This window comes from Rutidosis leptorrhynchoides, chromosome 4 (assembly GCF_046630445.1).
Source record: "Rutidosis leptorrhynchoides isolate AG116_Rl617_1_P2 chromosome 4, CSIRO_AGI_Rlap_v1, whole genome shotgun sequence".
Classification (NCBI taxonomy): domain Eukaryota; kingdom Viridiplantae; phylum Streptophyta; class Magnoliopsida; order Asterales; family Asteraceae; genus Rutidosis; species Rutidosis leptorrhynchoides.
This window is the reverse complement of record NC_092336.1, coordinates 478,283,874-478,291,857: the sequence shown is the minus strand read 5'-3', so window position 1 is coordinate 478,291,857 and position 7,984 is coordinate 478,283,874.

The following is a 7,984-nucleotide window of genomic DNA, read 5'->3' as shown; positions in this document are numbered from 1 at the left end:
ATGCCACTTGTTGGATTCTGATAGGTCAAAATCCAAATATGAAATTGAACGAAAATGGATTCTGTGGTTAACGGATACATATATCTATGGATACAAGTAGGATAGTAACTGACTGTTGAATCAGAGTCGAAGAATGTACCGTGTAGCTGATTAATGTGAAATCTAAATATTCCTCGGGTATTACCTACCCGTTAAAATATTTTCACCATTAACAGTTTGTACAAAAGAATTTTAATTACAATCTTTATGAAAATATATATTTGCATATATATTTTCTTCAGATGTAATCATGGATTTAATGAGTCAATAAGATATTAAACTCATTTGATTTACCATTAATACTAGATTACATAATCTCTAAAACTTTAGAAATTACATAATCGCCATGTCGAGCGAAGATAATCGATGTAGAACGATTCGTAGAACGATGATTATACTCGAGGTGCAGAATGAGATGGTGAGGCATGGATTGTTGAAACTTGGGTTATTGGTGGTACTGGTACCGTTGGTGCTGAAGCTGGTGATGTTACTGGTGTTGGTGATACTGCTGGTGCTTGCAAATTGTGTACCGTGCTCTCTAAAGTTAACACTCGAGCTCGGAGTTCTTTAACTTCTTCTACTAACCCTGGTTAGTTATCAGTGTGAGGTAAAGGTCGGATATCTTCTCTAGTTCTGTTAATGGTAGCCTCAAGACGAAAAATTCTTGCAAAAAGGGTCTAAACGGTGTTGCGAACAGGTTCGCCGGTGAGCGGGTCGAGCACTCCGACGTTAGGTGGTAAGTTAGGCTCGTGATATGGAGTACCTTATTCATTTCTCCATAGGGTAAGTATTTCGCAAACCCATCCCCACTTTCTAAAGAAATCACGATAGTTGATCGGTTGGTGCGCTCCCGTCACGCTATCTTCGGAGTCAGAAGAACTTGGTCGATTCGTAGAGGCCATCGTACACGATCACAGAAAAGATTTTTGGTATGAAAAGCTTAGTGACAGCAAATAATAGTTGGATGGTATTCTCAATGCATAATATGCATAGATATATATAGTACCAGGATCCCTTAAATTACGGAGAAATTTACGGAAGATATTAAGCAAAGTCTATCGTAATAGATACGCTAAGATATAAATTTGTCTATACACTATCTATGCAATAAAGGCAGTAAGGCATGTCTAGACTTAAGAATGGTAAGCAGGCAATTCCCTAAGGATGATAAGTAGATGATTTCCGACTAGAAATGATAAGCAAAACTTTTGACATGTAGACACGGTCAAAGTCCAGACTCATTAATGTATCCTAACAACTACTAGTCAGACACACTAATGCAAGACCTGGTTCGCTAAGACCAACGCTCTGATACCAACTGTGAAGACCCGTCCTAATCCTCCTGGACGAAGTCATCAACATTTGGTTCCATTGCAATGATCGATTCTAAGATATGTCCTTAACATGAGCAAATGCACAGCGGAAGACTTAATTCGTACCTGAGAATAACATGCTTTAAAATGTCAACATAAAGTTGGTGAGATATAGGTTTTGTTGCTAGCAGCGTTATAACTATGGACCACAAGATTTCATATATGTATACATAATACACTCGCAAGTGTATGGAAAAGTCGTTGAGCACTTGGTAACCATACTTAACATTTAAATCACAGCAGCATACTCTTAAATAAACCCTACATCGTACCAAGTGTAGTAACGAAACGAAGTACTGTGCAACCGTTAAATGCTGGTCGTCCAGCCCGGTTGGGGTTGTCAGGCCCGATAGATCTATCAACAGGATTCGCGTTTACGCTCCTCACGTAAATATTAGCTACCAAGTATAAAGAGATATGCCATGGTACAACTCAACGTAGAATTTATATTTTTGATCACTTGTGTCCATAACGTAAATCATTTATAAAAACATCGCATGTATTCTCAGCCCAAAATATTTAGAGTTAAAAGGGAACTATATACTCACATACTGTATTTTGTAGTAAAAATACATATAACATCATTGAACAATTGTAGGGTTGGCCTCCGATTCACGAACCTAAATCATTTGTATATATATTAATACACATAATCGCACTCAAATAATATTTATATATTCTTATTAATTATTACTTATTATGATTTAATAGTGTTATATATATATATTTATTAATGTTTTATCTTTATCTATTATAATAGTAGTAATACTAATTAATAATAATAATAATAGTAATAATAATAATAATAGTAATAAAAATGATAAATTTAAAATAAAGTTACCTTTAGTAATATTGATAAAAATGATAACTCTAATAAATAATACTTTTAGTAAAAATATTAATTTTTAATAATAATGGATTTTTATAATTATAACTATATAAAAATAATAATACTAATACTTATATAAATAATAATGATAATATTAATAATAATACTTATAATAATAATAATAATAATAATAATAATAATAATAATAATAAAATAACAAGTATACCCTTTTGAAATCTGAGTAAAAAGAAATGTTGCAGACGAAACTCGAACCCAAGACCTCTCGCTCACCCAACCATCCATTAAACCATTCCTCCACTCATTCCTTTCTGACTAAATCTAAACTTATAATTATAAAACCCGTAATATTCTGCCACTGTGTTTCTTCTACCTCCTTTAAGACCAACACTTAGTTTATTACAGGCCCGTTTATCAAAGCCCAATGTCACACTCGGTTTCTCGGCCCAACAGGAAAGTGGCAGCCCACTTAGCAGCTAGCACATGCTATTGTTAAAAAAAAAATATATGTCTTGGCCTAGAATCGAACCCAAGACCTCTTGTTTAAACACCCTCATGCCCAACCATTGATCTGCTCGACACTTTCTTGTAATAAATCGTATGCTTAGTCATTTAACATGTACTAATCTGTTTATCAGTTTCATTTTAAACCATTAACAATTCATCACTTATTTCTAATCCTCAACATTTATCATCTAATATTTGATTCGGCCCAATTGAAAAACGAATTTGGAACTTAACCCAACCTATACTTCGACCCAATTTAAAATCTCCAACTTGTTAAATTAATGGAATGTTTGCTGTTCTCTAATCACGTCCCACTACCTTTATCACTATCAACCTGTCCACATCATCTATATCATCATGCCTAAGAAAAAAAATATATATTCTTCATCTTCACGTGATATTAGCAGAAAACCGAAGAACAAAACAATAGCTCAACATGAAATTTGATGGTGATTGACGGTGACAGTTCTAAAGAAAAAAAATGGAAAGAATAGCTGAAACAATGGTGGTGTTGTTTGGCTTGAATTCAAAAATATATATATAAATAAAACGTGAAGGTGTTGGTGTTCGAGACAGGTACGAATAGCAGTCGGTGGTTCATGGAATTTGGCTGCAAAACAGAAAGTAATTGGCACTATTGGGTGGTATTTTGGTGGTTGTTTCCGGTGATTTACAAACAAGAGAAGTAAAGAGAGAAGAGAGATGGAAGAGAGAGAGAGACGATGAGGGGGAGTTCAAGGTGACAAAGGTGAAGTGGTTCTTGGTTCGAATATAAACAGCTAAACAGTTGCAATAGCAACCAAACCGTTGTAGGTGATGATGGGTTTCGGGTTTGTTCTCTAAACATAAAGAAGAAACAGAAAAGATATCGTAAGTGTGGTTTAGAGGGTGATCATGGTTGATGATGGGGGTATCGGGTTTTATGGTGGTGTCTAAATGAGTTTCTATGGTAACAATAGTGGTGATGGAAAGATGGTTCATAGTTTTAAGGGTGACCGGTGGTGACGGGTTGTGGGTGATCAAAGTGGTGTAGGTCGTGGTGGTGATGGACGGAGGAAGTGATGATGGAGTTATCAAAGAAGAGATGAAGAGTTCATAGTATCTATACATCTATCTAATATCTCATATATAAAGAGGATAGAAATTGATTAGATAACAGAATATTAAAGTAATAAGTTCACATGCTTAAATTAAAAGTTGCCGACGGTTTAGATATTTTTACTTAGCGGGGTGCTTTAACGTGTCCATTGTTAAACAGTTGACGTATGAAAGTGTTCCTAAAAATCCCAAATTTCTAGATTTAATGTATTTAATTATTTCACTTATTAAATATTGGAAACCTGATCAAAAAGAGTTTAATAATTATTTATTTTCTGTCCCAAATGCTATGTACGGAGTACTAAAACTCAAGTTAACAAAGTAGAAATAGTTTTAACAAGTCTTAATCTCAAGTAGTCTATTAATGAACTTACGTTTTATTTTAAAAATCTCATAGGTTCGAATTAAACCTATCTAAATAATAATCAAATGATAAACGAGTGCTTCTATCGTTTACTAAATATATTCGAAATCAAATAATTACACATTCAATATACCTTACATATATATATATATATATATATACATATATATATATATATATATATATATATATATATATATATAGATTTATTTTAATATCAAATATTATTTTTATTTACATTATTAATTAACTCATATAATATTTTAATATTTATACATATATATATATACACATAATGATTTGTGAATCGTCGGGAAATAGTCGAAGGTCAAATGAACATGGAGATTAATTCAAAAATTTTGAGATCTAACCTAACATACTTTGCTTAACGTGTCAAAAATATTAAATCGTATCGAGAATTTGGTTTAAGATTAGTCGGAATTTTCCGGGTCGTGACACGAGGATATTTTCGTATCACGAAATATGATATAACTTGAATTCTTTAAATGAATTCGATTGTTAATATAATCATTATCAAAGAAAATGATAAGATCGATGAATTGAGTATTTCGAGTACCCTAAATGGGTCGGGTTCCGTTTTATGATAAGCACAAGTTCAATAAATTTCTCACTATTGAGAAATATAAATGAAATGATAAAGATTTCTCCGGAAATACGATAGATAGGATTTCAAATGAGCATAACTTGAGTTATAAGCAGAAAGAAAAATGTAATGGCACGATTATATTAGCAAACTACTGGAATCACGAAAAGTATAGAACTATCAAGAAAATACATTCTTGGTATGTTCAGATGTTAAGTAAAATAAAAGAGTCGCGTAACATGGTACATGGTGAGGGTAATGTTGATCAAGTACTACCTTCATCATGTGCCATTAGAACTTCCGCATGACTTACTATAATATAATCACGTTGATCGGGCGTCATTATATTACAGTAACTCATGCTTTCATTCCAACACTACTCTATAATATCAATGAACTTAAATTTGAATGTTACAAAAATTTTGAAACTAAAACAGTTTCCGTTATGATGTAATACAGATAACGTGAAGAGATAATTAATTTCAGACAAGAATAGTTATGGAGGTATTTTTCAGAAATATTGAGGATATTTATAATGGAAGATACGATGATATCTTAGAATTTAAAAAAAATTAAAATCAAAGGATGATGAAGAAAATTCTTTCGCAAGGATTTAGAATACGTAAAGAGATTGCATATCTTCGGAGATTTCCATCAGAAACTAAATTATCTAAATTCTTTAGGTACGAGTTTAGTCCTTGTGATTTGTCAATAACCTCCTTCATAGTTTGCTCAATTCGTTTTTCAGTTCCAAATTTCTTTTCTAACATACTTTTCTTTATTATCAACTTTTGACTATTAAGACCATCAACAGCTTTAGCTGCTTCATCCGCATTCTCATATATAACGAGTCCGATTTGTTGATTTTCAATCTGAGGTGCTTTCAAGAATTTTGAATTGGAGTGTTTGAACGCGGGTTGTATACATTAGTATATGATAGTGGAGGTGAAATCATCGCGAATTATGAAAGATACGAATAGTATTCTCCTCGGTTTTATGAATAACATTTTGAATTCAAAGTATGGTTTCGAAAAATGTAGGAATTTAAGATTGATGACAATTCATAAATCTTGACTTGGATTTTTATTTGTCAAAATCAGAATATGTCACGACCCTACTTTTTCCGTTATCTTCTACCGTTAATTATTTAGCGACCGTTAACTGTTATTCGTGCCACGTCATTTCTATGACCTATATTATTATTTTTGTAATAATATATTAATTATTATGTGTTAAATGAATATTTGTATTCATATTTTAAATCGTACGTTTCTACGTGTCGCGGATTTCTATCCGGCGAATCTTTTCAGTTTTCAAACCAACGGTCGAGCTTTTGGGATTTTTAAATCGTAATTATTTTAAATATGATATTTTAATGTCATATATTTATATATAGTATTTATATATATTTTTCGTCGCGTATTTGTTATCTCTCCAAATTTTCAATCGCGTAGTAGCGTTTTCGCGTTTCGGGCTTCGTTCGGGCATTCGGGCCACAAGTTATTGAACATTTAGAAAATTTGGGCCACAAAGGGGCCCACCCTTTCATTTTTGGCCGAAATACTTCCACCCTTACCCCATTTTCTTTTTTTTCAAATTTTTATTTCATTTTATTTCTCATTTCTTTCTTAAACCTAAAACTAGCAAGTCTTTATTATTTTTCTCTCATCTTTTTTTGCTCTCTCCTCCTCTTTTCTCCCTTTTGGAGCTGTCAACCACCACCATAAACATCATCATCATCTTTTGATTTACACCTTGAAGATTTAGGGCTTTTCACATAATCGAATTCTACTCTTCAAGCTCTACGCGATTACATCATTTGTTCTTTGATTTGGGTATACCTATGAACCCTAATTTTTCAATTCGTATTCATTTATACTGATTATGTATGTATTTGATGTTATTATAATAGTATAACACTTGTGTATTGTTGTATTGATGATTGTATGCGTAGAATTGCTCGATTATATATGTTTTCGGTTTGATTAATTTGGGACAGCAGCCTTTTCATTCATTTCTGGTTATGTAACTGTTATAAAAGTAAAATTGAAGTATTTAGATTAGTTCCTCTCATCAAGACATTAATTTTAGACTCCGGATTCATGTCATTTCGATTCCCGGAGCTTAAGATATGATTAAAATGGTGTTATGTGGAGATTAAACTATGAAAAAGAATTTAACCAGGTTTGGTCCGACTTTGTGAACATTTTTAGAGTCCTTAGGGTGTACTAGTGTGTTAGGATTGATGATGGGATGAACTTTCATGTTCGGGTCATTGAAATCCGAGCCACGGATCACCCGTTATGACTAAAACACGTTTTTGAGCTGATTAAAGGTCCAAACTAATTAAGAGCTGTAAGTCACGACTTGGTGACTGTTCTTGGGATGTTCTTGAGCATACTAATGTGTCGGGTGGGTTGGTTAGGCAAAGATATATATAAGGCTCACCGAAAACTGATTCCCGGGGCTCAAGCTATTATCCGATGAACTTTTGATTAAAACTTATGGTTATTAAATAAAACTTATGATATAAATAATGATTTTCATTATTATTAAATTACTTATGATATAAAAAGTAATTATTATAATTTAAGACTTATGATATATATTTATTATATCATTTAATTATTACTTATGATTTAATTAAACTTTTAATTAAACTTATGATTAATAATATATTTATTATTAATGGAAAATACTTATGATAAGTATTAAACTTATATTATGAAATTATTATAATAAAACTTATAATATGGATTAGTTAATTATTTAATTATTATAAGGCTTAGTTATTATTTAGTTATAATTTAATTATTAAATACTTATGATTTAATAATTATAATTAGAAACTTATGATATGATTAATAATTCATTATTAATTAATAACACTTATGATATGATTTAAATTTTATTATTAATTAATAATACTTATATTATGACTAATATTTAAGTAATTAATTAAATACTTATGTTATATTAAATATATCATTTAAACTTATGCTAACTTTAATAATTCATTTTAATTTAATTAAACTTATGTTATGACATAATTATACATATTTAACTTTAATTAACATTATAACTTATATTATTGTTATAACTTATACTTTTAAAATTAATGTTGACTATGTTTGACCGAGGTTGACTTTTGA